General features: G+C 37.7%; 1 protein-coding gene across 11 annotated transcripts in view; it reads right to left on the bottom strand.

Moving 5' to 3' along the window:
- TSC22D1 (TSC22 domain family member 1) overlaps positions 1–12,313 on the bottom strand; it is a 97,427-nt gene that overhangs the window by 46,073 nt on the left and 39,041 nt on the right. For 3 of the 11 annotated variants that reach the window (XR_012659606.1, XR_012659603.1, XR_012659602.1), the window contains 2 exons: positions 10,261–10,518; positions 7,126–9,291 (listed from right to left, as the gene is read on the bottom strand). The exons of 5 other annotated variants lie outside the window; for them this stretch is intronic. The gene's annotated coding sequence lies outside the window, so the exon portion shown is untranslated. Of the gene's footprint in view, positions 1–7,125; positions 9,292–10,260; positions 10,519–12,313 lie in introns of those variants that run through there. 3 more of the 11 variants (XR_012659607.1, XR_012659605.1, XR_012659604.1) reach the window with 1 other exon arrangement.

Here is a 12,313-nt window from a genome sequence, read left to right as displayed (position 1 = left end):
GTCCTTCATCCCTGCAATAGCTACCATAAGCAAGCAGATTCAGCAACTTATTTCTTTAAACTTCATAATTTAAGATCAAGAACTAAAGCCACCGAACACCACAAATGGTTTAAAAATCCACATTGCTTACATAAGCCATCTCTTTTACTTAAAATGCAAATCGGTGACCACCAAAACCATGTTAATACTTCATTTAAAAATGAAAGAATTAACTGACTTAATGCTGTGTTAATCAGTCAGTGCTCAGCATTTAAACCTCACTGCCCTTACAGGGCAAGAGCATTCAGGTCAAGTCAAAAAAGCAGCACACAGGAGTAACAGATGGCAAAAAAAAAAGCTTTCTACAGCCCTATCTAATGACAGAGGAGCCCCACCGCTGCAGTGACTGATCACCACTCCTTACGGGGACAAAAACCATTCAATTAAACATTAGCATGGAATCATCAAGAACTAGGTAAATGTAGCATAATAATAATTTTTCGAAAGACTGGGGAAGAGTTATTTCAAAGCCCTTATCTATTTAATAATTACATGTTGGGTTTGATGGACTTTAAAGCCAAAAGGAAGATATTAAAGTTCTGAGTCCCCAAAGCTGTTTACAAAAGTGATATTCTGTACCAACACACTATATCTGTAGACATATATAGACATAGTTATAAATCTACTTATATAAATATAGGCAGATATAGACACATAATTTCACTTGCACAGAAAAATATACTTGATAGTCCAACATGCTCTTACAGGCTGCAGGAATTTGGAGTTTATATAAATTCATGCTTTTACCTTACCGAGCACTTAAAAAGATACAAAGAATAATGGTTTTGAAGCTGTAGAAAACAATATCCTCTCTCACTGAATGTCCTCACTTTAAAAATAGTCATCTGCATCCTTAACCTGACCTCCTTATAACCAGAAGAATAGCCTCCCCCAGAATCCTCAAAGAACTCGTTATCTTAGTCTGCTTTCTGCAGACAATCATGTTAGTTGCATTAGTGTGAGCTTATTTGGGTTTTAGCTTTCATTTTAAAGGTCAATGTGAGCACCTAGTGCTATGAAGGAGCTATTTAAGACATCAGAATTTCATTTACCATTTTTCTTTCACCCTTCAATAAGGGTCACACAATATACAGTACCATCTCCAGAACTTTTTCAGTGTGAAGAACCCACAAAATACAGTGTTATTCAAATACAGATCCCTCTGTAACCTGACATATACATATTTGTGTGTATATATATGCACGCCCCCAGATAATGCTCATGGGGTGGGAAGATACTATTTTTGATCTTCTATATACAAGAGCATAGAATTTTATATAAAACACTAAAAATATGTAGTTCCCTTACCTGTAAGAACACTAACTTAGCAGAGACTAACACAAAGTTGCAGCTGAAGCTGTCATTGACAGCACAGTAGAGAGGAAAACCACCAAACTTAGATTTAAAAAAAAAAATATCTTTCTACTACCGTTACAGGAGGAAGACATTACTACAAACCCAGTCAAAAAAGTAAGGTCAGTGTGCAAAACAAGACAAGAACTAGGCAACACGGGCAAAGGGTGTAGTAGAAGTAGGTGGTCGTCACCAGCAAAGCCTCACACCACTCAAGTACAGATTATTCCTTTTTAAAAAAACTCAAGTGAGGGGATGGGGGGGAAGCGGGGTAAAATCCCTAGTCTTTGAAGATTATTATTTTTGTGTTACTTTAACAAAAAAAAGAAACATTGCATCGTGTATTATATTGTACTTTATACTATAGGTCTCAAAATTCCACCTTACTGGGATTTTTGACTTAACAAAATTGTTGTATGACAGCCTATGCAGAAGGTGGAATTTTGAGGGAACAATTTTCAATTTCGGGTGCAAATGAGGAAATTCAGGTTCAATTGGGGTGTAGGAAAAAAAAAAACTTGTCTTACAAACCAAATTAGTTACTGTTTGTACTGAATTACCATCCACAGGTCTCGTTTAATAAGCAAAGTCCCTTCTTGGCATCAAGAGAAAAAGGGAAAAGAATTACATCCTGAATTATTTTATACAGACTTAACTGAAGTTTAGATTTGAGGAGGTGGAAACAGCATTCATTGCACATTACAGTCACTATAATTCTAAGTTAAAAGGTAAATTCCTGTATTTTGATACAGCTCAAGGCTTTTTTTTTAAGAATCAAGATTAGTGTATTTTAGAACTTAGGTTATGGATCATTGAAAACAATTAATTTTCCACATTTATCTAACCTGCAAGGAATCTACAATGGGTGGGGACAGTTTAAGTAAATAAAATCTCATTGTGCCAGAAATTAAAGAGGAAACAGAGGAGTGAAGACGGGGGAAAGAAATATGGGACTCTAGAAATTTTATTGTATTTGCTTTTAACTAGAATGGGAAAAAGTTCCTTCAGGCAACAAGAACACCTGCCTTGCAGAAAGCCAGTCACTACGTGATTTACTCCAGTGCAGTCCACATAAAAATGTTCCAAAGAGTGTCCTGAGAATAACTGAATATCACATGCCAATCGAACTGGTGAGACAATTCACTGAACCAAGGCCTTACACAACGTGGTTCTCAAATATCTCCAATCTGTAATTCTGCACTCTGTGCAAAGAAACAAATACGAACAGCTAGTCAAGTCATAACACCCTGCATATACTTCAGTATTTACATAAAGGCAGAAAGGAGAATTTCTTTATGAAGTATGCTGAATCAGTGAGCAAGCCATATTTTGAAACAGTAGGCACTCCAAGAGGGCCACAAAACAGATGGTAGTTCAGTGTGACAAAATGTGTCAATAAGCCTTTCACTGCTTCAGTGTAAAGGCAAGCAAAGATCCTAGATTTATCTCATCCATTCATACCAGGCATTAAAGCCCTCAGAAAAACTTTTAAGTTGCAGAGTCGTAAGGAATGGGCAAGGAGCACAGCCCTTTGTATCATGATTATATTGCCACCAAGATAACAATTTTTAAAAGTCTTCAAAGGAGGCAGAAAATTAATCTGAAACAGTAACTTAAGTTCAACTACAAGCAGAAATTTGGGTGTTATGACTACCTGGAGAGACAAGCAAAATGCCCTGCAGCTGAAGTACTGCCACACTGGAAGCACCGGTTTGACTGTTAGCCATGGAAATATATTTGAGTCTTCCAAGTAATATGTATTTTTGGAGAACAATGTGAGGGCGGATATGGGGACAAAAGTTTACTTCATTTTTCTTAAACATTTATTCTCTGAGCAAACGTAGTATTACTGCTCATATCTTCCTCATCTGCAAAACTGCTTTATTTAAAAAAAGAAAAGAGTCCTGAGCTAGTTAAAAAGGAAGTATTACTGAGACCTAACTAGTATACTCTTTCAACAGGGAGAGATGGGAAAGTCTCCAGAGCAGATGCAAGTATAGGAAGGACAGCTAGAAAATAAAATAAAATAAAATCTGGCATAAATACAAGGGAACAGATACTTAGAAGATATCACTCATACAAGTATAAAGGGAACAAAAATGTCAATATAGAAATCACTTAGAACACTCCTCAGCATCATTATTATTGCTCCTTAAAATACTCAAAATAATTTCATTGGGTGCTTTGTAAATATTTTTTTAAAAGTTCAGAGATCAATTAAGCAATATATGAAAATATACTGTATTCTAAGTTACTACAGAGGTAAAATTGAGAAGAGATTAACACAAGAAAAGCTAAGGAGTTTAGCACATTCTTATTTTTACACAAACTCTTAATTGATTAGGAAAGAAACTAATATACGTTCTTTCTGTTAGTGTCCCTATTCTCACATCCGACATTTTCCTTTTTTAACCTATTTCGAATTTCAGCCAGATCCAACAGAGGGTTGCAGCTTCTAAAGATATACAAGCTCTTAAAAAGTTACACAAAAATAAATGGACAAATCCAGGGGCCCTAACTTGTCCCTACTTCCCCCTTAAAAAGACTGCAGCATTAGCTCAACTGTTTTAGACACGATTAGGTGATAAACGTAACTAGTGCCCAAGGCATAATAAAGCTTCACATCAGCACTTATACTTTATTAGGCACCAGAGAACCTGACCATGCAAGCTACAAATCTATAGAGTCCTGACTTTACTAGTGTCATTGCTTATGGGGGGTGAATCTCTAGCTCCTGCAAGTGATTTTCTGTCAAGTCTACTGCTTGTTAAGGGAGAGTTTCTACATTAGCTGGTTGCTTGTTATTCCAATTCCTGCACTGTTCCAGTATCTGACTCAGCCGCAATTTCTCTATAGGCCTGAAGTCACCCAGGAACATCCCATCTGTACACAGCAACTGTGCTGATGTCAGCTGTTCTTCATTTACTCTTACATGCTTCAGCCTGATTTCATCTCTCCATCATTTATACATGTACTCAAAAGATTTTTGCAAATTAATTTTTCATGCTTTCTCATCTAATGCAAAGTATTATCAGAGATCAGGAAGAAATTTTAAAAAGTATTTCAAATTTTACTATTCTGAAGAGTTCTAAACACGTGCCAGAAGCAGGTGTGTGAAAATTCCCCTGAAACACTTGAACAGATAAGGATGCTTTCCCAAGTCACAGCCTACATGCTTTCAAGGGAATTTCCACTGTTTCTCAGATTCATGTTTCACATTCACGTTACTTCATTTATAGTTCACATTAAACCGTGTTTCCTAGCCTTCCATAATACCCTCCCTCTCCAGTAAATACCAGGATATACAATTGTGGGGCAACATAACGTATGAGAACAGAAATAAACTTCTACCTTAAGGAGATGAGATTTCCTGATTTTATGCCTTAAGCCTTCCCCTGGCCACAGGGAACCAAGCTTTGGAAAAACAGGTAAGAATGTTACTTGTCAGTAATTTCTGCGGAAATGACATGTCCCAACCGTCTTTCCATTCCTCCTGTAGTCCCACACACAGAATATACAACAGGGTACTTTACCTTGTGTTTTTAACAAAGGTTTCCTACCAGAAGCAGCAAAAAGTTTGCAAGCTCATGCTGCCTAGGCAGTTAAACCATTTTTAATCAAGGTAACATATAGAAAAAAAGTGCATAAGCTGCAGAAAATTCCACCATATTTTTACTAGTATTAGAACTACAAAAATATGCTCATCTACTTTTTAACCTACAGCTTCTCTATTGCATTGCTTGACAAGTCTTTTAATTTTTCACAAAAAAGCTAAAACCAATGAGAGAGTTAATCCCCCTATATGCCATGCCAACAATTCTAAAAATTACTTGAAGTGATATTAATTTCTGAAGAGCAACATTTCCTGAATAGCAGTTTACATTTGCTAGCAATCCTGTGTTAATATTATCACAATTTTAATGTGGGCTCTAAACAAAGCAATGCCACCTGACGAGTAAACCTCAGTTCAAGTCAGCACAAAGCTAAATTTTGGGGAAACCTAAATTGCATTTCAATCTTCAAAAGTCAGTTATGATCACATTACATTTAATTATAAAAGTTTCATTATTTGTTCAAATGCTATTTACTTCAGAGGTACAGATTATATCTTTGTCTGAATTTGGCAAGAGGGGTCAATACTGGTTAGGTTGAAGTTGTTAGAATAGTTACTAATAAGGAAGCCACTCCAAGCCATCTCTGTTTGTGCAATCTCTTACAACCATCCATCGGGATAAATAAAACTATTTCACCCCCGATAAAAGTGACACCCATTTGTGCAAGATAGATTTCTTCACTTACTGCTCTGTAACAGAAGCCTAAACCCCACACACCTTCCTGACCTCCACTTGACTGGTACATAGAAAAAGCAAGAAGCATCGGTTTCTACCAGGGAGAGAAAAAGAAAGCCACCCATGTGTAAGAGTGGATCAAGGAAATGAAACAACATAGGTTGGTTTATTAGAACAGTAATTTTATATTCTTAAAAAAAAAATAGCAAGTGATCAGGGGAGCATTGCTGTCACAGTCAAAGAAACACAAACTTAATATGGTCTTCAAAACCATTTTTTCAATAGCCTTCCATGCCATTTAGACAACCCAGCTGAAGTAGCAAAACCCAACAATTCCTGAAACAACCGAACAACTCACCTCATGTTGATGATATCAGCTTATGGACCTGGCTTAGGAGCTGCGCAGCCGCCAATTCTTCACAAAGTTTGCACAAAAAACAAAACTGGAAGGGTTCAACCGTTTGTTACCATTGCTTTCAGAGAAGGCTTTTTTCCAGGTTTCAGTTAAAAACACTTTTCTAAACTAAGTCCTAAATCACATTCTTTCACAGATCAATAACGGAGGTCTGGCAAAACAAGGTATCAATCTACTTTCCTCCATAAAAAGAAGATCTGAAAAATTATTTTTTGTCACTGCTACCTGCTCAAATCCCAGCGACCTGGAAGCAGGACTGGGGAAGTGAAATCCAGCTTAGAGCACACCACTGTTGATGGAACCAGTCTGGCTTTCAGCAGTTCAGAGAAAACTGTTCATGTTTTGTTACCCACCTCCCTCACTGTAAAGCAAGGGAATACAAACCCTGCAGAACCTACACTCTTTATTCTCATTTGGAAACCAGAAAATTATGTTGATTTATAAAAGCAACACATTTTTTGATACATCTCCCTTCCTTAAACTACTCTAAACTGACAAAGCATCTCACAGAAATGACAGGTTTAGCTCCGGTTGAAGTAGCAACATCAGCAAAATTTTCCCCCAAAATTTCCTGATCTTTACAGAATACTTCCTTACTCTCAAAGCATCCCATAACAGAGAAAGAGTTGCAACGCAAGCCACAGAGGGTGGATAGAAGGTGGAAAGAAGAAAGCAAATCTTTCAGGTTAAACAAGATCGCTCTTCTGGGACAGGAAAAAAGGAGCTGTCAACAGCCAGGATTTTATTGACTGGCTGTGAAACAATTAGGAGGAACTGGCATCTGGTCAAGAAGATGTAAAGGATTACGTGAAGTGAGTTAGGTAGCTCAAATGCTCAAGGAATCTTGAAGGGAATAGAAAGAGGAAAAATAGGAACACTGCAAATCTATTTTGTGAAATTCTGTTAGTACTGGGGATTAAAAACCTCTAAAATCATACAGTGTTTTTCCATATTTCCTGGTATTCTGGAGTCAGTCAGAAATCACTCAATACTCATACAGTTATGGTAAGTACAATATAAACAAGAAAATGGTTTTAGACATCTTTATTATTTAATAACACAAAGGCAGAAGTTATTGCTCTAAAGATGTATTGAGAACCAAGAATTCCAGCTGCAAAACTCAGAGCATGATAGCAATACACTAACACAATGCTGATAGATGAGAAGTATCAAAACACTGGCTGTAGAATAGCAACCGGGTGTTTTTTTTTTGTTTGGGTTTTCTTTTTTTTCCCCTAATTGCAACAGCAACTGAGACAACAACATTAGAAACAGTTCTCAGTGCCCCTGTTATTTTACTCTAAGTATTTCGTGTTCATAAGTATTTGATGGTCTTATATTTACCTTATACTACAGAATAAAATGACCAAAAACTGTGGCTGAGGCAAGTATGCATATTAAGGAAGGCACAGAAAATTATCAAACTTTAAATGGACTAGAAGTTAGAAAACCAGGTATTTTCAACTAAAGTAACTGCTGGCACAGACCTCTAGCCACAGATGTTAGTATTTATTTCTGAGACTCACAAATCTTCAGCTTGTAACTTCTAGATTACTCCTGTTCAGCACACAGTTCATGTCTATACCTAGAAGAACTACTCGATTTTACCGTCACCACGTACATATTTCCACATATTAAAAAAAGGTACTCAATTTGATACATTAGAGTTAACCCGATTTCTCTTTAAACTCCAAAGTTCACAAGTGTTACTGTGGTTGCATAGTTTAACACATGCATCCAACTATTAGTCTTCCAAAAATACCAGGTTATAAATTTAGCATTTTACTCAATAACCACAGAAGCAGCAAGACAGAAGTTTGATATTCACAGAAAAAAAGGATATTAAAAAGCCATCCAGAGTGCCAAATTTCAGAAAGTCCAGTGAAAATGGCTCACTACATAAGTATGTACTTAACAGCACCATCTGAACAATTATTTTTAGAATGTACTAAGACTGCAATGCATTCCAGCATAGTAAGAAGTCACAAATGCCATGAAGCAGTAGCCTCAGGGCTACATTAAGACTGTTCAACAGTTTAAATATGCTGGTGAATTTAATGACAGATCTAGGCATTAGTTAAAAAACAATGTTTTGTTGTAAGTGATTTAAGAAATTAATTGGATTCAAGCACAAGCGTCTGACTAGTTTACTCCAACTGCCAGAAGCAGAAAACAGGAATATAAAAAGTGCTCTTTACCTACTGCCAGAGGGTCCGGTTCACCCTCCTGCCACCCCTTCTCACACTCGGCTTCAGAACAAAGCCTTCCCCTTTCCTAATCTGAACATTAAAAGTAAGTCCTATTCTTCAAAACTAATTTCCTATAGCAAAAAGAACAAAAGTACACGGGTGTGTGTGTGTGCTGTTCACTACTGCCAAACATAGGGTTTTCATTTGAGATCTCAAGACTTTTAATTAAGTTTGACTATAGAATCCCTTAGGGGGAAAACAATTAAAAGCTTTCTGCTTTCTAACAAATAACTTTTCACTCTTAAAGATCAAAAAAAGAAAAAAATTCAAGTTTTCCACTTTCACAGTGCTCTCAACACTGCTAACATACCTTTTCTTGACACAAAACCACAGGAAACCTCAAAAGATGCAAGTACTTCCCATATTGCCATTGTGATATTTTTCGCTCAAATTTATTTTTAAGTAAACCTGGAGAAGTAGAAGCCTAATTAAATACCATTTTCACGAGAAGCTTTATTAATATTATTTCTAATCGTTTAAATGGACTATAAGTAGAAAAGGCATTATAAATATAACAGTCAGCTACAGGAGAACCCTGTTTCACAGATTCACATGGCATCTATGCAGGGGACAGCAAGATCTGATCACATTATTAGACCTGTAAACTCTTAAACTTGGATTTATTGACTTGATCTTCAGATAGGAAGATGCCAGGTTTAGGTTTCATAGAAGACATCTTTATGACATTGTAACAAAAGAACTGTGGGAGACCAAACAAGTTTCCTAAAGAATGATGCATTAGAAGTTATTTTCTGCCTAGGCCTCCATTTCTAGGGTGGCTCTCTGTGATGGAAAAAGGAGTCATTTCTTTCCCAATCCCATTTTTGTCAGGAGATCCTGCTTAAGGAAGGCCAAGATCCAAACCCAGTCATCTTCCAGCAACATAAATGGCTCTCAAGATCTTCTGCTGAAGGCTTGTGATGCAGTATAAAGGTTAGAAGGTGTCCTGAAGCAATTTGGAGGGAATGAAGAGGGAGAGAAGAGTCACAAGATGCACCAAAGTAATAATGCATGTAACATAGTTCCAAATGACTTCAACTCAGAATGAAAGAGGAACTGGTAAAATTTCCTTAGAATTTCATTGCCAGTTTTCAAGTGATTCCTTTTGCTAAAAATCAAAAAGGGAATTTAGAATAAACTTCCTGTGCCAGCAATGACACAGCTGGAAAAAGAAAGGTCTGACTGTGGGCTGCCGATGTTTGCAAGGAAGAGGCTGTTGCTCTGCACAGCATGAAGCGAGAAAGGCAGAATTTACCTGAGCTGATTCTACTGATTCCCCTCCTCTAGGCCTGAGGGATTGCTGATCATGAGGGTTGGTAGCACATCCCCTTAATCAGGGTGTTCCACTCATTTTCCTTCACATGGACAAAGAAACAGGACTTAAACCCAGCAGCCACAGGCTCCTCTGAAGGAAGAACATATTTACATGTTTAGAACTGGGGAGCTTTTCCAGCGCTGGGAGTCAAGTTGGATTTCAAACCCATTTGGTGGCTCATTCAAACCTACCACTGGTGCAAAGAGACAGGGAGGAGATGAAAATTGTGTGGCTATGGGCCATGTACAATCACTGACCTTATTACCTTGGTCCCAGCCACCAGTTTCTGCTCTTGACTTAGTTTCCTGTCTAGAAAAGGGTCAGACGAAGAATGTCATTAGTGCTTCAAAGAACTGAAGTACAAATATGACCCGTGGACAGGAAGCTTACACAGAGGCATAAAAAACATTCTTTCCAAGTGGCCAGGATATTTTTTTCTCCTCTCTCTCCCCCCACATTTTTTCTTTAAAATGCTCACACTCTTTCCCTCTCTCAGCCTAGAGAAGTGAAGACGACATCAATATAAAAAAGCATAGAGAAACAGCATAAAGTCCATCCTTCACACCTGAGCGGATGGCAGTTCAAAGGGGCCCTACCTACCTGCAACCCTGTTGTTTGCTTCAAGAATTCTGTTTGCCCAAGGAAAAAGAGACGAGCAAATCCTGGAAGCAGATCCTTCCCCAAAGGAAGTTTCTTTCTGAGCCTGCAACATGGAGCTTTTGCTTGAGACTCAGTCCTCTGAGCGGATTCTTTCTTCAAACTCACACTGGTTCTTTACTTTTGTGGGCAGCTGGAAAAAGAATGAAGCTGTAGGCTGAGGCGGGGACTCCATACTTCCAGGATAGGGAGGCAGAAAGACTGGAGGGGAAGGAAAAGTGCTAGTTGGTAACTTCTTGAATAATGATCTGCATTCCCTCATTCTCTGCCACACAGAGACATACACAGTCACTGCAATAGGGGAGGATGACAAGAGATGAGTACTAGACATGCAGTTTTTTTCATGCTCTGATGCCAAAAAATACCACCCAAAGTGTTCAGCTATGAACTTTCAAGACTTTTAAGACATCTACCAATAGACGAGATCAATCATAAGATGTTCTGTCCAGAAAGTTCTGTTTCTTACAAGTAGATGTAGGTGGAGGAAGGGGGGAGAATTTAAGTGCATTTCTTGGAAAAAAGTTCCAAATCTCTCCTCTGTTCACTTTCTCTCAAGTGAATTAAAAATAGCATCTATTGCAATGCAGTGAACGTCTCCCCATTATCTCTTTAAGAAACAATAATACTTACCTGAATGTTTCCCTTACCAATGACTTCCTAACCCCATCCCCAACTCCTCTGTAAAGGCCTTACTCCAATTTCAAGTCTTCTACTCTATTTGCAAAATCAGATCGACCAAACACTGACAGCAGTATAATGCTCTTGTGACAGCCTGACTTAACCTAGGCACATTATGATTGCTGTGGTAGCTAAGAACCTATCCAAGTTCCTGGATCAGGTTTCTGGATTTCTAGAATGTTCCTCATTTTTCCTGAAAACCTAGATGTCCTAGGAGTTAATTGTCATTGTTTGACTAACAAAAATATGATGCATAAGAGCTGAAATTTTCTTCTTCACAAATACTGACAGCTCACAGACTCCTGTGAAATTTTATCAGTAGCATAGAGCCAACATGCAACAACACAGAATCGGAAGTCTCTGGACTTAAAACACAATTATATGCATAGCCGCTCCAGTTTGCATTTGCTGGTTACTATCCATTGCAATACCTTTTGCACAACAGCAAGAGTGTCTGGTATTTGCATGTAGGGTACCCACTGCGCTGTGTGCCTTGGATGAGGCACTATCATTTTACCTGCAGTGCTCTTCCTTGCTCTCAAGACACCAGGCAGAGTGTGATCCAATATTTAACCATGAAAGTATGCTACTCATTATGTTTGATGTAATTTCACTTAATTTGGGGGCAATTTTGGTGGTGTTTCTTCATCTTCTCCTTTAGAGTTCACAACTAAACAAAATAGCTTTATATGGTTAAGTGTCTCATGTGTCCTCCAATTATAAGCTTCCCCTACTCAAAGACACTTTCCTTCACTGTGCGCCAAGTAATACAAGGAGCAGTTGGAAAAAAAAAAAAGCAGCTATGTTTTGTCATTAAAACCACAGCAATAATGTATTTTTACAAAGCATCTTTAATTTTTGCAGTTAGAGTAGCAGACAGGAAAATGTCTTTTTTTAAACAGGTGACCAATAAAGCCATCAAGGACAGAACCTGATGTCCTACAGTAATTAAAACAGAAATCAGCAAGTTTCTTCCAGAGAAACTGCTTTGGCATGCAGAAGGATACTTGGCTTCTTGGTTCCTCCTAGGACATTTAATATGATGATGGTATCTCAATCTAAGGGAAGAGGGTTTGCTCTAAACAGCAAGACTATTTCACAGAAATAATAGGATTCATTGTCTTTTAGTGGAATTTCATGACATTTCAACAGAAGACCAAGATGTGTTCCTATACCTTTCAATCTGATAAAACATTGCCTTTTTGATTATTTCAGATCAACTTTCAAAGGTCAGAGAGTCAGATTCAGTCTCTTCATCCCACATGCATGGTTTTGTGAAAGGTCGTTCTGTTTGGAAAGAGTAACTGACCAACACACA

The sequence above is a fragment of the Phalacrocorax aristotelis genome, chromosome 1 (assembly GCF_949628215.1).
Source record: "Phalacrocorax aristotelis chromosome 1, bGulAri2.1, whole genome shotgun sequence".
NCBI lineage: Eukaryota > Metazoa > Chordata > Aves > Suliformes > Phalacrocoracidae > Phalacrocorax > Phalacrocorax aristotelis.
Note: the sequence above shows the minus strand (reverse complement) of the source record. Positions and strands in the feature narration are given on the sequence as shown.